The sequence below is a fragment of the Aquarana catesbeiana genome, linkage group LG09 (genome assembly GCF_042186555.1).
Source record: "Aquarana catesbeiana isolate 2022-GZ linkage group LG09, ASM4218655v1, whole genome shotgun sequence".
NCBI classification, from domain to species: domain Eukaryota; kingdom Metazoa; phylum Chordata; class Amphibia; order Anura; family Ranidae; genus Aquarana; species Aquarana catesbeiana.
The window spans coordinates 71964421-71987948 of NC_133332.1; the positions used below are offsets into that span (position 1 = coordinate 71964421).

Genomic DNA, 23528 nt, shown 5'->3' on the forward strand with positions numbered 1-23528 from the left:
ACCCTTCCCTATGTTTTCCAAAAAGCTTAAAAATAGATTTTTTGGCTGGAGCTACACTTTAAAAATGCACCAGTTCAAAATTACAAACAGATTCTACTTAACAACAAACCTATAGTCCCTGTCTTGTTTTCACTGCCTGTATACTGCTGTTCAGAGTATATAGGGCCTGGGGGCCCCACGCCTTTCCTTTTTTTAATTTGGGTGCAGGGTTCCCCTTAATATCAATACAAGACCCAAAGGGCCTGCTAATGAACTGGGGGGGGTATCCATGCCAGTTGTCTCACTGATTTTCATCCATATTGCCTGGACCCGACATTACATTAAAGCCGCAAGCAGTTTTAAATGACTTTTTTTCCTTTAAAAATGTCATTTTGTGCAGGGACTGTTCTAAGCACTGGAAACACGCGCCACTTTACAGGCATACTATAGACACCCCCCAGGTACGATATTTAAAGGAATATTTCACTTTTTTTTTACTTTCAGCATCATTAAAATCACTGCTTCCGAAAAAACGGCCCTTTTTAAAACTTTTTTTTGCATTGATACATGTCCCCTGGGGCAGGACCCAGGTCCCCAAACCCTCTTTAGGACAATACCATGCATATTAGCCTTTAAAATTAACACTTTTGATTTCGAACGTTCGAGTCCCATAGACTTCAATGGAGTTCTAAAGTCCGCGCAAACTTTCGGTCCGTTCACAGGTTCTGGTGCGAACAGGGGTTGTTCGACTCATTCCTAGTATTGAATGTCAGCAACACCTTCCTCTCGATTGTCCCTCAGTAGATGATACTTGACGTCGATGTGTTTGGTCCTAGGATTGATTCCCCATACTGGAAGATGAATCCACTTGTGGATTTGCGGTCTGTGCAGTCCCCGGCCCATTAAGCTTTGGCATATCTGACCAGGTTTATATTGGATGTTGCTGGTAACCGTAACTTCATCTGAATTGTTCCTTTGAGGTACTGTATCACTCTTTTTACTGCGTTCCAGTCACGCTGACAGGGAGCTGAAACTTTCCTGCATAGTATGCCCCCTGCTGCGGCTATGTCTGGTATTGTCACAGTGGCAACATATAGTAGCTTACTGATTGCTCTGCGATAAATGTAATTGTTGGGTAGCAAGTTTTCTGCTTCATAGCTCTTTTGATAGCCTGCTTCCATAGGAGTTTTCACTTCCTTTGCATCTTGCATATGGAATTGTTCCAAGATTTCAGAGATTTTCTGAGATTGGTTGGGAAGATAACTTCCATCTTCTTCTCTCTCTATTTGGATTCCCAGATAGTAGCTAATGTTCCCTAGCTCCTTGATTTCAAAATTTTCTTTCAGCTTGTGAACTGACTGTTATCCCCTTCTTGTTCAAAACAAATTATAATGTCATCGACATAAATAAGGATGTATATCCATCTGTCTTCTTGATTCTTGGAGTAGAGACAGGAGTCTGCTTTACTTCTTGAGAATCCCTCTCTGGTAAGCACTTCATTCACTTTCTCATTCCACATCCTTGCAGATTGTTTAAGACCGTAGATGCTCTTCTGAAGTTTACACACAAGATTGTCTCCTTGCTCAAACCCTGGTGTTTGCTCCATGTAGACATCTTCCTTAATGTCTCCATATAGGAAAGCAGTTTTAATGTCTAGGTGTTTCACTTGCATGCTCTTGCTGGCTGCAATGCTAATAAGCGCTCTGATGGTGGAGTGTTTTATGATGGGAGCGAAAGTTTCATCGTAATCTTCACCGAATTTCTGGGAGTAACCCTTGGCAACTAGTCTAGCTTTGTATTTGTAGATATTCCCTTCTGCGTCTGACTTTACTGTGAAAGTCCACTTATTTCCTATGGTTCTGCGGTTAGGAGGGAGCTCTATAAATGTCCAGGTTTTATTTTTTTGAAGTAACTTTAATTCTTCTTCTTCTGCTGGTTTTCTCCATTTATTGGCTTCATGTTTTAGCAGTTTTTCTATGTCTTCCCAGGATGTTGGTTCAAGTATGCTGTGTGATTTGACAGTGTATGGCAGCTTGTGGGGTGGTATCCCGGTATCCCCTTTGTAGTCCAAGTGGATCTTCTGCTTTTAGGCAGTTCAGCAGGATCTGGTGGGGAACTTGATTTAGGCATTGAGAGTTCCACCTCTTGTCCTGACTCTTGTACAGGTTCGCTTTGGTCAACCTTTTCTTCTAGTTTGCTTGGCATATTCACTTCACAGCTTTCAGGAATTTGTGTTTCTGATGGCGGGCTTTCATCAAAATAAACACTATGGTTTATTGTCACTTTGTCAGTCTTTGGGTGTAGGATTCTGTAACCCTTAGTTTGCTCACTGTAGCCTACAAGAATTCCCTCTATGGCTCTGTTCTCCAGCCTGGATTGCTTTTCACTTGGAATATAGGCATATGCTTTACAGCCAAACACTCTGATGTGCCCTATGCTATGCTTTAATCCATGCCACATTTTGAATGGAGTACTTTTTTTTTCAAATAACAGTTTTTATTTGTCATCTCAGTAGAGGATAGTACAAGAATAGAACAAAGTAAGCTCCAAGTAATGCTGAAACATTAGTACAGCAAGTTCAAGCACTGTAGTAACAATTGACACAATCTCCATGCTAGACCATACCATGAACTGTTGGGTAACATTTGACGTTTGCCACAGCTGAGATATAAGCTTATAAAGTAAAAAAGAGGGGTAGGGAAATTAGGATATTTCCAGCCTATCCTGTATTCTAGCAGTCATTTTTTCCATTAGTTCCACATCTTTTATTCTGGCGTACAGAGAGTTTTGGGAAGGTGGGGAGCTTCACTTTCAGTTGAAGGCACCAGACAGCATGCCAGCAGTAAGAATGTGTCTGAGTAGTTTCTTGTGTGGTTTGGGAATTTGTAGCGGTGATACACCTATCAGGAAAAATGTTGCCGTCAAAGGAACTGGCACCTCAAATAGGCGGGACGGCAGGTGCTTCATCGAATGCCAAAAGGGCACTATCAGGGGGCAACTCCAGTAGATATGGTAAAGAGTACCTCTATCCCTTTGACCTCGCCAGCATCTGTCAGAGCTAGATGGATAGATGGTGTGGAGCACGTCTGGAGTCAAGTACCAAAAGTAAAGGATTTTATAGGCATTTTCCTTGTAAAGTGTGCAAAAGCAGCTCTTAGCTGCCCTGGTCCAGATCATCCACCACGTCATCTCAGGGATTTCTTCACCTAGTATATTTTCCCATTGGAGCATATAGACATGTTTACCCTGGTTTGGCATAGAGTAAGCATTGAGTAACTGATATATGTCAGAGATCAGGCACCGTTGTGCGGATCCTTCCAAGATTATGCGCTCAAAAAGGGAAGGTGTTGAAAATTGTAAATTTGGAGCAATGATTTGGGCATAGTGGCATATTTGCAAGTATCCATAGAACACCTGGCCAGGTAACTCATATGTGTTCTGAAGTTCAGCAAATGTTAGTAGCTTATGAGTTCTAGGGTCTACCAAGTGTCCAAAGTGGAAGAAGTTCTGTGTCGCCCAAGGCGAGGACATCTGGTGGGTGAGACCAGCAGGCAGCCTGGAGTTACAGATAAAGGCAGTTAGAAGTGATTTTGCAGAGCAGAGCCCATGGTCGCGAGATAATTTGTGCCAAAGCGTTCTGAGTTGATACATGGATCCCAGAAGCCTACCCGGGTCCACCTCCGCATTTGCGATTCCAGAGCAAACTGTTCGGGTGTATGGGTGCCAGCCATATTTTTTCAATCTCCATCCACTTATTATAAGGTCGTTGGGGGAACCAGGAGGTTATAGCGCGCAGTTGGGTCGCTTGGTAATATTTTACAAGGTTAGGGAACGCTAGTCCCCCATCAGATCTGGACACCATTAATACTGAACAGGGAATCCTATGTCTCTCCGCTTGGAGTGTTCTCAGATGCGCATAGGGACCAGGAATAGGCAGTGTTTGCAATAAGTATATGAGTTTAGGGAGAATGGTCATCTTGACCGAAGCCACATGCCCCAAGAGGGATATGTGGTGAGACTTCCATTTTTGTAGTAGTTCCCATATAGAGTGAAAAAGAGGGGGGAAGTTTGCTTGGTATAGGGTGACGAATGTCAGTGTAAGGTGAACCCCCAGATATTTTATGGTCAAGGTCTTCCAGTTATAAGGGAAACTCGTTTGCAGGTGGTGGACTTCTCCAGCAGGGATATTGATCGGGAGGGCCTCCGTTTTGGACGCATTTATTTTATAACCTGAGAGGGACCTATAGGTGTCCAGCTCAGCGTGCAGCTTAGGCAAGGAAATCCTGAGCTGAGTCATGGTAAGTATGATTTTGTCCGCAAACAGTGACAACTTAAACTCCTTTCCCCTAACCGGTATGCCCCGAATGTCTGGGTTTCCATAGCACAAAAAGTAGGGGTGAGAGTGGGCACCCCTGACGGGTGCCATTAGTGACTGGGAAGGAGGAGGATAGAGTGAAGGGGGTTTTCACTTGGCATGTAGGGTTAGTATAAAGGTGTGAGATAGCTTGTCCCATATAGCGCAATGTGGCAAACAGGAAGGGCCAACCAAGCCAGTCAAAAGCCTTTTCCACGTCCAAGCTTAGTACTAAGGACACCAGACCATCCCTGTTTGCCACGTCAATTAAGTCTATGACCCTCTTGTGTTGTCACCCACCTGATGGAGAGGGAAAAAGCCCACCTGATCCTTGTGAATTAGAGAGGGGAGGACTGCATTCAAATGAATCGAGAGCAGCTTGGTAAAGATTTTCAGATCGGAGTTCAGGAGCGCTATGGGCCTGTAGCTAGCACAGAGAGAGGGGTCCTTATCTGGCTTTGGGATTAAAGTGAGGAAGTATCTCTGCATATCAGAGGGTATGGCGGTCTGCTAAAGGAATGCGTTACAAAGCTTACACATACAGTATCTCACAAAAGTGAGTACACCCCTGACATTTTTGTAAATATTTTATTATATCTTTTCACGTGACAACACTGAAGAAATTACATTTTGATGCAGTGTGCGGCATATGGTCTGAGCACTGACAGGCTGACCCCCCCCCTTCAATCTCTGCAGCAATGCTGGTAGAACCAAAGACAACCTCTGGATATGAGGCTGAGCATGTGCGCTCAACTCCTTTGGTTGACCACGTACGAGGCCTGTTCTGAATGGAACCTGTCCTGTTAAACCACTGTATGGTCTTGGCCACCATGCTGCAGCTCAGTTTTAGGGTCTTGGCAATCTTCTTATAGCCTAGACCATCTTTATGCAGAGCAACAATTCTTTTTTCAGATCCTCAGAGAGTTCTTTGCCATGAGGTGCCATGTCGAACTTCCAGTGCCCAGTATGAGAGAGTGAGAGCGATAACACCAAATTTAACACACCTGCTCCCCATTCACCCCTGAGACCTTGTAACACTACTGAGTCACATGACACCAAGGAGGGAAAATGGCTAATTGGGCCCAATTTGGACATTTTTACTTAGGGGTGTACTTACTTTTGTTGCCAGCGGTTTAGACATTAATGGCTGTGTGTTGGGTTTTTTGAGGGGACAGAAAATTTACACTGTTATACAAGCTGTACACTCACTACTTACATTGTAGCAAAGCGTCATTTCTTCAATGTTGTCCCATGAAAGGATATAATAAAATATTTACAAAAATGTGAGGGGTGTACTCACTTTTGTGAGATACTGTATGTGGTAACAAGAGGGGGAGAAAGGATTTGTAGTATTCATAAGGGAGGCCATCTGGGCCAGGGGATTTAAGTGTGGGTAGATTTTGAATGGTCGACTCAAGTTCCTCCTCAGTGATAGGTGCATTGAGGGGAAGAAGGTCCGAAGGTTGCAGTTGGGGGATTCCACTCTGCTGCAGGTATTGATCTATGCGGTCAGCAAGATCAGGGGGGGTTATAAAGGATCCCGGGGTGAGTAAGGGTAGGGATGGAAATACCTGTAGCCGAGTTTCGAGGGCCCTAAGTTCCCATTTAGTTTGTAACTTGGTAGCCCTAGCGTCTTTTTTCATGCCGGAGATGAGTGGGAATCGGATGCAGCAGCCCCGGAAGACTGCCTTTTGGGTTCCCAGAGGGTGGAAAGAGATACCTCTGGGGTGTTGTTTTCAAGAAAATACAGTTTCAGTGTGGACTCCAATTCTATTTTGGATGGGAGGTGCTGAAACAAGAAGTTATTCAGCTGCCAATGGCAAAACTTGCGATTCGGGGCTCCTAAGTCCAGTGTAAGTAAGATGGGGGCATGATCGGACCAGGTGACTGGGAGTATCTGCGTGGACTGGTAATGCATAGCGTGGTATTTTTAACAAAGAGGAAGTCAATACGCGTGTGCATGCGATGAGGGGCAGAAAAAAACGTATGCTGCCGGTCGCCAGAGTGGAGAACCCCCCAGGAGTCAAAAAAGAGCATATCATCTGGTAAGTTACATAGTTACATGGTGGTGAAGATAGTTTCTTGAAACTATCCATGCCCCCCGCTGAGACCACCACCCGTGGAAGTTTAAGGTTAAACAACTTTTCTTCTAATTTTAATGAGTCCCCACGAGTCTTGTTAAACTCCCTTCTGTCAAAAAGTTTTATCCCTATTGTGGGGTCACCAGTACGGTATTTGTAAATTGAAATCATATCCCCTCTCAAGCGTCTCTTCTCCAGTGAGAATAAGTTCAGTGCTCGCAACCTTTCCTCTTAACTAATATCCTCCAGACCCTTTATTAGCTTTTTGCCCTTCTTTGTACTCGCTTCATTTCCAGTACATCCTTCCTGAGGAGTGGTGCCCCAAACTGGACAGCATACTCTAGGTGCGGCCGGACCAGAGTCTTGTAGAGCGGGAGAATTATTGTTTTATCTCTGGAATTAATCCCTTTTTAATGCATGCCAATATTCTGTTTGCTTCAATAGCAGCAGTTTGGCATTGCATGCCATTGCTGAGACTATCATCTACTAGGACCCCAGGTACTTTTCCATCCTAGATTCCGCCAGAGGTTCCCCCCCTGTGTATTCATATTTTTGCCACCCAAATGCATTAATTTAAGTTTTTCTACATTGAACTTCAGTTTGTTCAGATTTTTTTGCAAGGTTTCCACATCCTGCGGAGAAGTTATTGCCCTGCTTAGCTTAGTATTTTCCGCAAATACAGAGATTGAACTGTTTTCCCCATCCTCCGGGTCATTTATGAACAAATTAAACAGGATTGGTGACAGCAAAGAATCCTGGGGGACACCACTACCCACCCCTGACCATTCCGAGTACTCCCTATTTATCACGACCCTCTGAACTCGATCATGTAGCCGTTTTTCTTTATTGTCCATGCCAACGGACCTTATTTTGTACAGTAAACGTTTATGAGGAACTGTGTCAAATGCTTTTGCAAAATACAGATACACCACGTCTACGGGCCTTCCTTTATCTAGATGGCAACTCACCTCCTCATAGAAGTTTAATAGATTGGTTTGGCGAGAACGATTCTTCATGAATCCATGCTGATTACTGCTAATGATACCTTTCTCATTATTAAAATCTTGTATATAGTCCCTTATCATCCCCTCCAAGAGTTTACATACTATTGATGTTAGGCTAACTGGTCTGTAATTCTCAGGGATGTATTTTGGGCCTTTTTAAATATTGGTGCTACATTGGCTTTTCTCCAATCAGCTGGTACTATTCCAGTCAGTAGACTGTCAATTAGGAACAATGGTTTGGCAATTACTTGACTGAGTTCCCTAAGTTCCCTAAGTACTCTCGGGTGCAAGCCATCTGGTGATTTATTAATGTTAGGTTTCCCAAGTCTAATTTTAACTCTGTCCTCTGTTGACCATGGAGGTCATGAGGATAAACACTGCAGTTTTGGTTACTGAAGCTCTCTGATTCCCACATGAAGACTGAGGAGAAGAATAAATTCAATACCTTCGCCATCTCCCCATCCTTTGTAACCAGATGTCCTTCCTCATTCTTTATGGGGCCAATATGGTCTGTCCTCACTTTTTTAATGTTTACATACTTAAAGAATTTCTTGGGATTTTTTTTGCTCTCCTCCGCTATGTATCTTTCATGTTCTATCTTAGTCGTCCTTATTGCACCCTTACATTTCTTGTTGCATTCTTTATAAAGTCTGAATGCTGATGATGATCCCTCAACCTCGTATTTTTTGAAGGCCTTCTCCTTTGCTTTTATATGCATTTTTACATTGGAGTTAAGCCAAGTTGACAAAAGAGTTTTGAGTCCCTAGAGACTCGGGCAGGCAAATCCCGTGGGTTCACCATGTGGTGATCCACAACCGCAGAGTGAGATAGACTGAAATCTCCACCTACAATTAGGAATTTGTTTGGTGTGCGAAGAGACGCGCAAATACCCTAGTTTGAAAGCGGATCTGGTAGACATTCGGGGCATAAATGACACAAAGGGTGATTGCCTGCTCCTGCCAATGTCCGTGCAGAATGATAAAGTGTCCCTGAGGATCATTGTACGACTCAGAGCATGTGAACGGTGCACCCTGTTTAAATAGTATAGCTACACCGGCATGCTTGCGGGGGTTATACGCCTGGTAGGCCGAAGGATATTATCTGGATTCGAATGCGAAGGAGTCTCCCTTGTTAAAATTGGTTTCCTGAATCAGGATGATATCTTCTCCTGACTGCCTGAACTCTCTAAGAGCCAGGTGTCTCTTTCTGTTAGAGTTTCGGCCATGAACATTCAGTGACATTACCTTATCCATGGTGCTGGATAAAAGCAAATATAAAAGCACTTATCTGAGCCATCTGGGGAGTAGATGTGGTACCAGAGCCAGAAGAGCACCATCTCCAGGAATAGGACCAGGTGGTTGTAGGGGACCATAAGGTGAGCTGGTGGATGGGAGAGATAAAGAAGAAAGATGCTAAGAAAAAAAAGAACAATTAAATCAATACTTAATATAGTAAGTGCAGTATACATTGTTAACAGATTCTATGAGACCTGTGAGGCACAGGCCTAAGTTCCTATATGTCCTCCCGACCAAAAGTAATAAAAAACAGGCCGGGGGGGACACAGAGAACGACATTAATAGATTCAAAAATAAACAGTGAGATGTTTAAAGGAACTCTAGGGGGTAGATGGGGGGGGGCCTAGTGAACAGAAGTTCGAGATGAATGAATTAATTAATAATTTGTAAAGCGCTGCAAATGCAAACTGAATCGCCTCAAGGCGCTGAATGCGTTTTGTGTTGTCAGCTTCTTAGTAGAGGAAGGTCTTGAGTTTTTTCCTGAATGCCAGATGGTTTTCTTCCATGCGGATGTGAGTCGGAAGAGCGTTCCATAGCCGAGGTCCTTGGACTGCGAACCTTTGTTCTCCCTTTGCTTTGTAGCAGAATTTGGGAATGAGGAGGAGGTTTTGGTTAGATGATCGAAGATTGCGATTGGGTGTGTAGTGTTTTACTTTATCTCAAAGGTATTGAGGAGCGTTTCCTTGTATGCATTTGTGGGTGAGGCAGAGGGTCTTGAATGTGATCCGATTCTTTATGGTTAGCCAATGTAGGCTCCTCAGGGATGGGGAAATGGACTCCCAGGGTTTTTTCCTGTTAGCAGTCTTGCCGCTGCATTTTGGATGACCTGTAGGCGCGCAAGCTGATATTGGGGTAATCCTATGTAGAGCGAGTTTGCGTAGTCGAGTCGTGAATTGATGATTGTTCCAACTACTGCTGCTTTCTTCTGGGATGAAGGGGATGAGTCTACATAGCAGGCAGAGGAGATGGTGAGATCCGCTAACTACTGATTCTATTTGTGCATCCATTGTCATTTCTGAGTCAAAGATAACTCAGAGACTCTTGACTTTGGTGCTTGGAGAGATGGTCTGTCCAAAGATGGTGGGCGGTGTCCACAGAGTCTTGGTTTTGGAATTTTGGTTAGCGTGTAGGAGAAGAAGTTCTGTTTTTGAACCGTTGAGTTTGAGGGAGCTAATGGTCATCCAGTCATCTATCAAAGTGAGGCATTTCTCTAATTGCTGATGGTGGTCTTTTTGTCCCGTGATGCGAAAGTAGAGTTGGGTGTCATCGGCGTATGAGTGGAAGCAGAGGTCCGATTTTTTGATGATTTTGAGGAGTGGGCGGATGTAGATGTTGAATAGCACTGGTGTCAGGAAAAGCCTTCCAGCAAACGTTCTAGCAATGTAAAGGCTAGAAGGATGCCTGTGCACAGAAGAGCCGTCCGGCACATGTGCAATAGTGGCTCATGGGCGCGCGCAGGAGCATGCTCGTGCCCCTTGTGACAGCACTTGGCGCAAAGATGTGCTATAAAAAGGGGACTGATGCATTGCTGCCTTGCTGTCTGGTCTACAGCGTTCCTGAAGACCCCTGCTGCCTGTTACCTTGTTGCCTGAATCTCTGAACCTCTTATCTACTTGGACTGTTCCTGACTACCCTGTTTGCTGCCTGCCCCGATCCCGGCTTTGGACTTTGACTATTCTTTTGGATTGCCCTTCTGTACCTGATCTGCCCGCCTGTGTTTTGACCCGGCTTGTCTGTACCCTGCTGTCTGCATCCTGCTGCTGGACTACAGGACACCTCCCTGCTGTCTGCATCCTGCTGCTGGACTACAGAACACCTCCCTGCTGTCTGCATCCTGCTGCTGGACTACAGGACACCTCCCTGCTGTCTGCATCCTGCTGCTGGACTACAGGACACCTCCCTGCTGTCTGCATCCTGCTGCTGGACTACAGAACACCTCCCTGCTGATTACAGGACCCAACCCTCTACTCCAGCCTTCCAGTCAGGCACTTGTGCCCCTTTGTACTCTCAAGTCCCTGTCAACACTACCAGGGGTTCCCGAGTCAGAGGTATACGAGAGGCCGTTCCCTGCATTCTGGGCTCTACCTACCAGGTACATGACAACTGGTGACAAGGGTGAACCCTGAGGGACTCCACAGGAGATTGCGTGGGTTTCAGAGGTGAATGCTCCTAGTTTCACTATCTGAGAGCGATTCTCTAAGAAGGATGCAAACCATTTTAGACCAGAATCTGTGACTCCTGCTACTTCTGTGAGGCAGACAAGTAGAGTATTGTGGTCCACTGTATCAAATGCTGCACTGAGGTCTAACAGTACCAGGAGACATGATTCTCCGTCATCTGCTGCTTCAAGGGCATCGTCCCATATTTTGAGCAGTGCTGTTTCTGTGCCATGGCCTGGGCAGAAGCCCGATTGCAGAGGGTCCAGAAGTTGGTGGGTGTCCAGGTGGCGTTGTAGCTGTTGTACTACTGCTTTCTCCATAATCTTGGAGATGGTGTTGAGGCTTGTTATCGGTCTGCGGTAGTTAGGGTCCTTAGGGTCGAGATTGGGTTTCTTTAGCAGGGGGTTTTACGATGCCTTGCTTGAGGGTGGTTGGCACAATCCCTTCTTTGAACGACTGATTTATGAGGTGTGTTATAGTAGGGGCCAAGATGTCGGAACATTCTTTCAGAAGTTTTGTGGGAATGATGTCGTTTGGTGAGGTGCTGTCTCGAAGGCTTCTCATAATGTTTATAGTCGTGTCCATAGTGATTGGGGTCAAAGAGAAATCCGGTGGTTGTGTGATGTTTGTGTCGATATCCTCTTTTTGCTTTGGTTGAGTGAGGTTGGTTGTTTTTTTCTGTTGAATTGACTTCCGAATGTTGTTAATTTTGTCGATGAAGAAATTTGATAACTCATTGCAAAATTCTTGAGTATCGTTTGCTGGGGGCTCTAAGCAGGTTGGGTTCATTGACTGGGCGACTATTTTGAAGAGTTCCCGCGGCCGGTTTAAGGCAGTTGAGATGGTGTGGTGGTGAGATACGCCCAAAATTTTTAACTAAGGGAAGTCAGGGGCCTAAGGGGGCCAGTAGCAAGTTAGTAAGGTGAGCCATGGGTCTCATCCAATTGGAGACCCGGTCTATGGGTAAAAGTGACCGAGGGGACAGTCCTGTGATAGTCAGCCTGATGTTCAAAGTTTGCATGTAATGTCTTAATCTCTGCACAGCTTGTGGATTTAACATCTTCTATCAGTTGTTTAAAGTCCTCTTTAGTCAATATAGTCTGAAGATAGGCTTGCCATGAGGGTGGGATCTGATGGTGGGGACCCACCGCCTCTTGTAGGTGCCGGTGAGAGGGGGGGTAATAGCAGAGGCAGCATGGTGGTGGCATATTGGCCTGTATGTTAGGGCCCATTGGAGTTTCCCATGGTTCACACCATGCCAGGGCCTGAGAAGGCGAAAAGGCCTGCGCTGCTGGGGCCCCTGTGTGAGATGGAACTGGGGAGCTGACAGCCTGGGCGTAGGTGGGAGTGGGAGCTGCGGCTCTCCCAGAGGAGCTGGTGTCTCTGGAGTGGGACTGCTTCTGAGCTTTAGGGGAGGCAAGGGCTGAGGAGCAGGCTGGACGCGGCGTGAGGTCCCTCTGAGGAATGGTGCGTGACGCCATAGAACCCCAGGAGTGTGTGGGGCCCGACAGGGGTGGAAAGTCCTCCAAGTCTACTGAGAGAGAGGGATGCTGTGCACAGCAGCCTTGGGAAGGCATCTGTACACTGAGTGTACGAGACAGGGAGCAGGCCTAGAGCAGCTGGCTGTGTCTCGTGTGGCGCTGCTGCCATGTAGACAGGATGATGGGGAAGACTCACTGCGTCCACCGGTGCTGGATGGTTGCCTGATGTTGTCCATGGGTGTTCGGGTGTGCTCTGGTGTGGAGCTGGAGCTTGCCATGCCAGCTGCGGAGGGGTCCGCGTACATGTGGAGGAGGCGGTCAGCGCCATCTTGTCCGTCCCACCGGGCAGCATGTGAGGCCATGTAAAATAGCCGTGGAAGGTCGTAGAAGACCTGGGAGGAGGTTGGGAGGATCCCCATGCTTTAGAGGATCAGGTTCTCCTACATCCACCCATGTGAGGGTAGAAAAAGTCCCCTGGAAAGGCCTTGGAGCTGTGGGCTGTGAGAGAGCTAGGAACTCAAGCGTCCATGCAGGTCGACTCCGGTCACGCCCCACCTCTCAAATGGAGTACTTTTAATGGCTCTTGAGGGTAGTCTGTTCTGTAGGTGGGTTGCAGTCATGACTGCCTCTCCCCAGTACTTGTGAGATGTGGTTGGCATCCGACAACATGCACCTGGCCATTTTCTATAATGCCCCGTACACACGGTCGGGCGGAAAATGTGCGTTCGGAGCATGTTGTCGGACATTCCGACCGTGTGTGGGCTCCATCGGACATTTTCCATCGGATTTTCCGACACACAAAGTTTGAGAGCAGGCTATAAAATTTTCCGACAACAAAATCCGATTGCGTCAATTCCGACCGTGTGTGGCCAGTTCCGACGCACAAAGTGCCACGATGCTCAGAAGAAATTCCGAGACGGAACAGCTCGGTCTGGTAAAATGAGCGTTCGGAATGGATACAGCACTTTCGTCACGCTGCAATGTTTTAAATAGTTTAATACAGCAAACTCTGTTCATCTTTATAATGTGAGAAGAATGAAGTAGTTTTGCTGCTCATATTCACACAGACTTCTCACAAACTTATTTCTTTATTATTTATCGGGATTCCCTCAATATATTTTGATTTGTCACATCTGACCAATTTTTTTTTTGGTTGTTTTTAATTTTTATAAATATTTTTTTTCAAGGCTGTTTATTTTTTTGGGGTTTGTATTTTTTCAAGGCTGTTTTTTTTTTCTTTTTTTTGCTTTTTACTCCAGAATATTTTTGTGTGTGTTTTGTGTGTCAAGTTACCACAACACCATTGATATCTTGTATTATTTAATCTCAATTAGATTGTTTGGTGTTGGTGTCCCTTGTTAATTTCACATTGTATTTTGAAATGTACCTGCCTCCTCACAAACAAACTGTTTTTTTTTTTTTAAGGAAAACACACATAGGCGAGTATAATTGAAACAAAAATTCCTTTATTAAGGGCTCACAACCAAACAAAGAGGGAGGCAACGCTGGAGAAACAGCAGAAAGTGGTGAAGCCTTTGACCCCCAGGGCACACATCAATTATTTTCAAGCAAAATTGGTGGCCTGAGGAGTCCATATCTAAGGGAGTGCAGTCTGGTCCAGAAGTCCCAGAGATCCTGAAAGCAGCAGATGACATCTGTGTCCCCAGGTTGTGTTCATACAAGAGACTGCATCTTTTGTCAGACCAGACTGAACCCAGGGCCATCACTATCTGGTCTTCCTTCCACGCTTCCTTCCACGCTGTGGCTGTGGTGGTGGAGTTGTGGCAGCAGGAGGAGGAGGAGGATGGTCCAACTCAATCACGTCGGTATTGGGTGTGATTTCGCCACTCACCCCCTTCAGTTTGGTGGCAGCCATGCAGGCAAAGGCCTCTTCAGGAGTGGGTAAGGCTCTGAGGGATGCAGAAGCCTCCTGAATGAGCCTGAGCGCTGAATCCTGAACGTGACTCCCCTTCCTGGGTCTTTTGTATGGAAGGCGGAAGGGAGGAACCTGCGATTCGGTCAGGCTCCAACTGGTCCCAGGCTTCTCCTGGCTGCCACTTAGCCCCGCCTCCTCCTGGCTGCCACTAACCCCCGCCTCCTCCTGGCTGCCACTAACCCCTGCCTCCTGGCTGCTACATTCCTCAACCTCCTCCTGTGTGCCACATTCCAGAGCCTCGTCCTGGCTGAGGTCTTCCTGTGTATGAAAAAGGGACATAGTTTTAGTTTTTTATTCATCAATCACACACAATTTTTAGTTCATGACTGTTGCAAATTGAATGTTAACAAATATAAAAGACTATCATTCTGAGCCCAGCATTTTTCATTCTTGTCCCAATTATTTTTGCCCACTACTGTCTATGTAAAACACTTTCTTAAATCAGCAATTAGTGATCAATAATAACATCTAGTAAACATAATTTATTTATTGACCAGAAATCTGTAGAAAAATTCTATACCTGGCTCCATCTGGGCTCCTCCTCTTCTTCCTGGCTGGAAGTCCCAAGTTGGACATCGGAAGCCTCAGCTGGAGTGGAAGGAAGAGTGGAAGGAAGGGTTGAAAAGGATTCCCTGACTCCAGTCTGGTCTGACAGAAATCGCGGTCTTTTATAGTACCACAGTCTGGGGACATTAATGTCATCTGCTCCTGCTCCGGATCTCTGGGAATCCGTGATCTTCTTACGCTCCCTAAGATAAGTGCTCCTCAGGCCACCAATTTTGGTTTTTAAATAGGGGATGGTTGCCGTGGGGACCACCGGCTTCACCAACTCCAGCAGTTTCTCCAGCGCTGTCTGCCTCTTTTGTTTATTATTATAATGTGGATGTTTGACCTGCCATAGACAGGGCAGCTCCCTGTACTTGTCTATGAACAGGGGGAGGAAGTTGTGGTCATTGAAGCCACCCATTTTATCTGCAAAACACAACATGAGGCAAACCCTAATGTCAGGCAAAACTCTCCTAATCTTGTTACAATATAGGCCTCAATCTAGAAGCAGTATAGGCCCAAGTTTAGATCTTAACTTCGTTATCACGATTGGCGCCTCCGATACTCCTTCCTCCGCTCACAGATCGTACGTACTATGCACGCGTGTTACGCTTTATACACACTGCGCATGCGTGTAACTCTGCCCGCCCCTGATGTTCTTTCGAGTTTATTCCCCGCCCCTTTTAGTTCGGCACAGTGGTGGAAGAGCACATGGCGGAGACACAGCAGGTGCGTGCTAATTATAGCAACGAGGAGGAGGGGGAGGAAAGCCCGGAGCCTGAAACATCTGGATCCAGAAGGAGAAGATTTAAAGCGGGGGTCCACCTATCTATCGTTTTTTTTTTTTTTTTTTTTAGTTCATTCACAAACTTTTCTTCTCAGCATTACATACTCACATATTGTGTGTAATATGTCCGCCTGTGTCAGATTTCGTCGGAAAGAATAACTTATATTATTCACTGCAGGCGGTTTCCATCTTCATTGTGGGCATTTGAAGCCCACAAGCATTTATTTCCTGGATGTGGTGAATGCTGTGCTCCCAGCATTCACCGCTTATTCCCACACATGCTCAGTGGCATCCTGGGAAGCCTGAGACTAGCTCCCAGGAGTCTGGGAGAGGCTAGAAACAAGCCTACTCCCATGGGAGGAGAACCAGGAAGTGCAAAGAAGAATAGAAAAGTAAAAGGTAATTACGGCGATTTAAATTTTTTTAAAGGCATGTCAGCATCTAGGCAAGGAATAGAATACATACAGATATTGTTCAAAATTTGGGTGGAACCCCGCTTTAAGGCATCAAATATGTCCTTTGGGGAGATGTTGGAGATGGTCGACATCCTGAAGAAAGCCGACTATGACGGGAAGTATGGACCTTACCCCAACCCCAATGTCAGAAAGGCCAAGATCATGGAGAAAGTGGTCAAGAGTCTGCTCCGGAATTGTCCTGTGTTCCGATTCTTTTATGTTTATTACGTTTGTGCTGCTCCATGTGCTTTTCTTAACTGTTATCCATTTCTAAATGTGAACTTTCATGTTCATGGGCACATTATTCATTCGTATCAAACATTTTTCGTGCGGCCTAGAAACCACCATTGTTTTGGCCATATGCATTTGCCCACATTTTTTGGGGCCTACTTGTCTGAAACTAATTTGGTTGTGTAGATGGGTTTGTTACTAGAATGAAATGCAAAATAGATTCTGTGTAAGGAGAGGACATTCAGCAGCTGGTTACACATCTGGACGCTGGAGCACTAGTGTGGGACACAAGAACATCCTTTTTATTAGGGGTCCCACACAGATGCTCCAGTGGATACTATAGGGGTGTCTCCATCTGTGAAGCTTGTACAAAACAGGTAAAGTATTGAAGCTTGACAAAGGACAATAAAAATGCAACATCTTGGAACTCTGCCAAAACAGACAATTGTACCCCACTTCCAAGCAATGTTTCATATTTATAGTTCTGCCATCAAATATCTGTGTGCTAAGTATACCATTTCTTTTTAACATAGGGGAGAAAAGACTCGGAGGACACCCCTCATCTGAGGAGACCAGAGACCCCCCACCTCTGGAAGAAGGTGAAATCCACCCAAGCAACGCAGAGCAGGAGGAGGAAGACGTGGTGGAAATTGGCACCACAACAGGTGAGTGTCCGCGACCACAGGCTCAGGTAAGAGATGGATGCCGGCATATTTATAATACATGTTTTTTTTGGGTTCCTATCTTTTTAGGTGATCGTGATGTTGTGGATCCAGATCCTTTCACCTCAGAAAGTGCACAGATCCTGATCGGGGAGATCATGGGGTGTAATAGGGACTTGGAAAACATCAAGAAAAACATCAATGATGTTATTAAAAAAAAATAAGAACATTATTGATGTTTTGGGGAGAGTTTAAAACCCCTCCAAATCTCTTTGTTTTTTGGTGTGCTACAATTTTTAAACTTTTTGTGTCAAATTGTAGAAAAGCCAAATTTTGAAGAGGCACACAGTGTGTCAACATGTGCTATCTGCCATCACGGGAGATCAATGGACGCGTTTTGGGGGTGCAACCCCTTCCTCAATAATAAAGTAGCTGTGAGGAATGGGTTGCACCCCCAAAACACATCCCTTGATCCCCCGTGATGGCAGCTAGCACATGTTGACATTCGGCTATTTGTGTGCATCTTTAAAATTTGGCTTTTCCGGGGGTGACTTCACCCCATCTGAACGCAATATCAAACACAGTTTCTAAATACTCATGTCTGATATTGCCTTCAAGTTCTACCAAATGTGAACTTTGTAAGTTCAAGATTTGTGTCTTTCTTGTTGGTTTTAAACATGCCTGTTTTATCTTAAATGGACATTTCTACTTTTTCTAATGTGACCCCAAAAATTGTTATACAACAAACATGTTGGTTTGTTTTAAAAACCTTTTCTAAATGCACATGTGATTGTGCAGGTATTAAAAAGATTGATAATCAAGAATGTGTCGATTATTGTCTCAACGCTCCAACACTTTTGTGGTGCTCTAATTGGTGTTTTCTGTGACAATGGGTGTTATTTAATAAGGGCAAATCCACTTTGTACTACAAGTGCAGTTTCAAGTGCACTTGTAATGCAAAGTGTATTTGCCTTTAGTAAATAACACCCAACAGTGCTTTGTAAGGTTACACAATCACGCCATTTTCAGGACTCAACACATTTCTGTCAGGGTCAGCTAAAACAAACACAAGCAGTAAACGTCACCAAAGATTTGCTTATTTTTTTTTATTTGAAAAAGGTTTTACACATTGTCTGGCATATTGATAGCCCCCTACCCGCAAAGTATTCAAGGTATCTTAGCCGGACATCACGGGCACTCGGGGGGGCAAGCCAGGACGGCCACTTTCAAGCGCCGTCAGGGTTGGTTCATTTTGAATTCCAGCCTCAGGCCCAACTGAGCTAGCATAGTTGGCAGAATGTTTCCGTAAAAAGTTGTGTAGAACACAGCACACCAGGATAATATGATTCAGTTTATACTCCGCCATATGTATGGGTGTAAGAAATAGGCGGAACAGGCTGGCCATGATTCCAAACATGTTCACCACCACTCTTCTGGCTCTGGCCAGCCGGTAATTAAAAACCCTCTGGTCCGGGGTGAGGCAAGTCCAAGCTGCCATTCTGGAGACGCCTGTAGAACTCCGTCTGGGCGATGACTCCACCATCGGACATCCGGCCATTCTTCCCCACGTCCACATACAGAAATTCATAAGTAGCCGACACCACCGCCAACCTCATAATACTATTGAACCCCTTATAATTATAATAGTACGACCCCGAGTTGGGTGGTGGGACGATGTGGACGTGTTTCCCATCAATTGCCCCTCCGCAGTTAGGAAAGTCCCACCGCTGGGCAAAGTGGGAGGCCACAGTCTGCCATTCCTGTGGCGTGGAAGGAAACTGTGGAGTAAAATAAAAAAACAATAATTAGTCTTTGTGCGTATAAACAGGGAAAGCAGATTAGACACAAACATTGTTGGCCAACATCAAGATACCATTTATTAGAGGTAATTTTTAAACACCAAAGTATAAGGTACACCTATCAGATTCCCCCCCCCCCTCTCATGGGCCATTTCTAACATTATTGGGGGGGGGGACTCTTGGACAGGTAACCCTCTCCACTTCATTGAGAGATGAATGCCTAAATATTGGGTATTACTTTGAACAACCCCTCCTTAGTTACACTATTGGCAGCCCACTGGACAGGTAAGAAGTGTCATAATACAAAGATATAAATACACACTGTACACATTTGAGCACATTTGGACATTCTGCTATTACCTATCAAGATAATAATAGGATACAAAAACTTTAAACATTACCATTTGAAAGTATACAGGCAGGCCCTTGCACTACATGCTTTGGGGAATTCATCCATACATCTGACTACAAAAGAGATAGGTATAGTGTGTATGGGTTTGGCAAAGTCAGCAGATAGATGATTGAGGATAGATAGAGAATTGGTATCAGCTGACTTAGCAGTTGGGGGAAGGGAGGGTTCCAAATGATTTGGGGACCCCCCAAAAAAGCCTCTGGCACTCTGCCTGAATTTAAAGCACAAATCACATTTCAAAACATTTTAGGGGTGTTTGGGGTAAAGCACTACTATGGAGCTGATAAAATACATTGTTAAGTGACTACATGAGGTGAATATAGGGCCAGGAGACCATGCTGTGGAGGTAAGTGAAGGCAAATATGTATGAAGGACAACAAAAATATCAAGCATGCATGAGGACAAAGGGGACATTCACAGCATATTCCAATCATGGTAATTAGGGAATGAGGAAAGAAATACAATATATTATCAAACATTAAATACAATAAAATGTGATATTAAAGGATAAAAATCCTACCTTAATATACTCCTTCTGCAGGACCTGGATGATGGCAGAACAGGTCTCTGGGATAATGATCCCCAGAGCCTGGGGGGAGATGCCTGTCGAGAACTTCAAGTCCTGCAGGCTTCTCCCCGTCACCAAGTACCGCAGGGTGGCGATGAGACTCTGCTCCGTAGTGATGGCTTGCCTCATGCAGGTATCCTGCCTGCTAATATAAGGGGTCAGCAAAGCCAACAAACGGTGAAATACGGAGTCCGTCATCCGGAAAAAGTTTCTGAAATCATCAGGATTATTCTCACGGATCTCACGGAGCAAAGGCATATGACAGAACTGGTCACGCTGAAGCAACCAATTCTTGGTCCATGAACTCCTCCCCACCCTGTTCATGGACTGGACTTGTGTCAAGGTCCGGACCCCAACACCAAGCCCCCACACAGCACGAACTCTACGAGGAGTACGTATACACAACATGGCTAGAAAACGGTCGGCTGTTTAGAATGAAGTAACAGAACGCACCGAAGAACAGCAAGGCCTGTGAAGAGCGACCTGAAAAACAGTAACGAACGAACAAGAACAGAATGACAAGAGTCATCCGTCACTTGCTGCATGCACTGAAGAGCAGATACAAACCCACAAGCACAAACTGAACAGCAGAAAACGATCTGAAAACCACGAGTCTGAAAAAGTGCGAATCGTCTCTCACCAAACTTTTACTAACATGAGATTAGCAAAAGGAGCCCAAAGGGTGCCGCGCTTGGTTCTGAACCGGCCTTTTCTAGTCTTGCCGTACGTGGTGTATGTCACCACGTTCTTGGCGATCGGAAATTCCGACAACTTTGTGCGACCGTGTGTACGCAAAACAAGTTTGAGCCAACACCCGTCGGAAAAAATCCATGGATTTTATTGTCGGAATGTCCGATCAATGTCCGATCGTGTGTACGGGGCATAAGAGTGCAATTTTTCCTTTCTGCTACACCTTTTTGTTCAGGAGTGTATGGTGTGGTTGTCTGGTGTACTATTCCTTGTCTCTTCAGGTATGAGGCCACTTTTTTGCTTAGGTATTCTTCCCCATTGTTGGTGCGTATTATTCCTGGTTTCTGTTGGAATTTGTTGCTGGACATGGCAACGAACTCTTGAAGTTTCTCTGATGTTTCATTCTTGTGTTTCATCAGGTATGCTGTTGTGTACCTGGAATAATCATCAATGAAAGTCTGTAGATATCTGTTCCTGCTTGATGTGGGAGTTTTCGTTGGACCACATACGTCACTGTGTATGAGCTGCAGGGGGTGGGTGTTTTTTCTTTGAGATGCCTGTGGAAGGGGAGCATGTGTGGCTTTTGCTTTAATACAGCACTTGCATTTCAAGAGCACTTTGCAAGGCATTATTGTCAAATATTCTGATAAGCCTCTCTTTATAATGTCCTGAATAGCTATTGGACTTCTGTGCCCCAGCCGTCTGTGCCATAAGTGAATACATTTGCTGTGTATGTCATTAGAGACTATATTGGCTTGCTGGTCTGTGGTGATGAGCCTGTATAGGTGATCATTCAGTTTTCCTTTTGCGAGGAATCACTTATTGTCAGGGCAGGACTTAGGGTGGTGGGGGCCCCTGGGCTTGAGTCACTTTCGGGCCCTACCTTCTATACATTACTTTAAATAGAAAAAAATGTTGACTGGTACCGTAGACAGTGTTACATGTTAAAAAAACATAACTGGCACTAATACGTGGCACTGATGACAGATGGCACTAATACGTGGCACTGATGACAGATGGCTCTAATACGTGGCACTGATGACAGATGGCACTAATACGTGGCACTGATGACACGTGACACTGATGACAGGTGACACTAATATGTGGCACTGATGACACGTGGCACTGATGACAGATGGCACTAATACGTGGCATTGATGACACGTGGCACTGATGACAGATGGCACTAATACGTGGCACTGATGACAGATAGCACTAATACGTGGCACTGATGACAGATGGCACTATTACGTGGCACTGATGGCATGTGACACTGATAACAGATGGCACCTGACACTGACAGGTGACACTAATGACAGATGGCACTGATGACACGTGACAGGTGGCACTGACAGGTGGCACTGGGGACAGGTGGCACTGGGGGCAGGTGGCACTGATAGGCGGCACTGGGGACAAATGGCACTGGGGACAGATGGCGATGGGGACATTTGGCACTGATAGGTGGCACTGGGGACAGATGGCACTATGTTGTGTAGTGTAACTGTAACTAGTGTGAGTGTTCACTCACCGCTGCAGCATGGAAGCTCTCCCTCCTCACACGCTGTCTCTGTGTGTGGAGGGAGAGCTGGCGATGAGAGATGATCTCATATGTTTACATATGAAATCACCTCTCACTGGACACTCCGATGGAGTGCTAAATGGCCGCTGTGAGTGTCCATTTAGCATGATCTGTGATTGGCTGTGTCCAAGGGACAAGGCCAACACAGAACTTCTCCGATGCGTGCCAGCGGCGACGCGCAGAGGGAAAGTAAACAGGAGGTCAAGGGATGCCCTCCTGGCAATTGGCATCCACGCTGTAGCAGTCTTTCGGCTATAGTGCAGGCGCCGCTGGGCCCCCTATTGGGCGGGGCCCATGGGCTTGAGCCCAGTCAAGCCCAATAGTAAGTCCGGCCCTGCTTATTGTGAATTGTGCATTCATCACCCTGAAACTTAACTGTGAGATCGTTGTTTGCAAGACTTTTCACTGATAGAAGGCTGCCTTCTAGTTCTGGAACATACAGCACTTTCTTCACAAGGATAATCTACTTAACTCCTTGTGGAGTAATACAGTCCAGGAAGCCCTGGCCTTTACCTTCAGATGCTTTTCCTGTTTGCTAGGAAAGCTTTGTCTTTTGCACTGTAATCAATGTTTGTAAAGAAAGTCTCATCACTAGTCATGTGGCTTGTTGCTCCTAAGTTTATGCATCAGCAGCGTGGCTGCTACTTTAAAGCACTCTATTATGTGTCTGCAGTTACTTTTGTGGCTGTTTTGACGCTTTCTTTTGTGGTTAACTCTAGCTTTCGCTGCTCAACTTTCCAGATAGAACAGTCCTTTTGTATGTGACCGGTCCTTTTTCAGTGAAAACAAGCTCTACTTTCTTTGTTGTGCTTTGTGCCTTTGTAAATCTTAAGAGCTTTGTCATCATGGTGCATATTTTCTTTCCTTCTGTCATATTCATCAATTAATTTGATTTTGACATATTTCAGTGTCAGCTCCAGTTTGGGTCTGGTTTATAAAGTGATAACAAGAACAGTATATGTTTCTGGAAGGCTGCAGAGGAGCAATGCAACAATATGGTCATCTTGGATGTCCTCTCCGATAATGCGCAGCTGCTCTATGATCTCTAGCATAGCTTTCATGTTGTCACACATTTGCTGGCCTTCTGCTAGTCTTGTTTTATATAGCTTTCTTAGTAGAAACAACTTACTGTTGAGGCTTGAACACTCATGCAGTTTTTCTAATGGAGTCCACATACCTTTGGCCATTTTCTCTGTTCTTATATGGATAAGCTGGTCATCTTCCACTAGCAAGCTTATAGTTGCCCTTGCCTCTCTGTCTTTCCTATCCCAGTTTGTTCTTATATAGATAAGCTGGTCATCTTCCACTAGCAAGCTTATAGTTGCCCTTGCCTGTCTGTCTTTCCTATCCCAGTCCTCCATCTCTCCGTTTGTGGGTCTGTCTGTATTCCTGCTACAAGTCATCCTTGCCTAGAGTCATTTCTAGTTTAAACTTTCACAGCTGGTAATTGGGATTGTTCAGCTTTGCAATTGCAAGCTTCCCAACCCGAACCGCTTGCCATCTTTCAGCA

General features: G+C 45.3%; 1 long non-coding RNA gene across 2 annotated transcripts in view; it reads left to right on the forward strand.

Moving 5' to 3' along the window:
- Positions 1–17342, forward strand: part of LOC141107176 (uncharacterized) — a 99229-nt gene extending 81887 nt beyond the window's left edge. For both annotated transcript variants that reach the window (XR_012235805.1, XR_012235806.1), the window contains 2 exons: positions 16842–16973; positions 17061–17342. This is a non-coding gene — a long non-coding RNA (uncharacterized lncRNA). The remainder of the gene's footprint in view (positions 1–16841; positions 16974–17060) is intronic.
- Positions 17343–23528: the final 6186 nt, after the last annotated feature.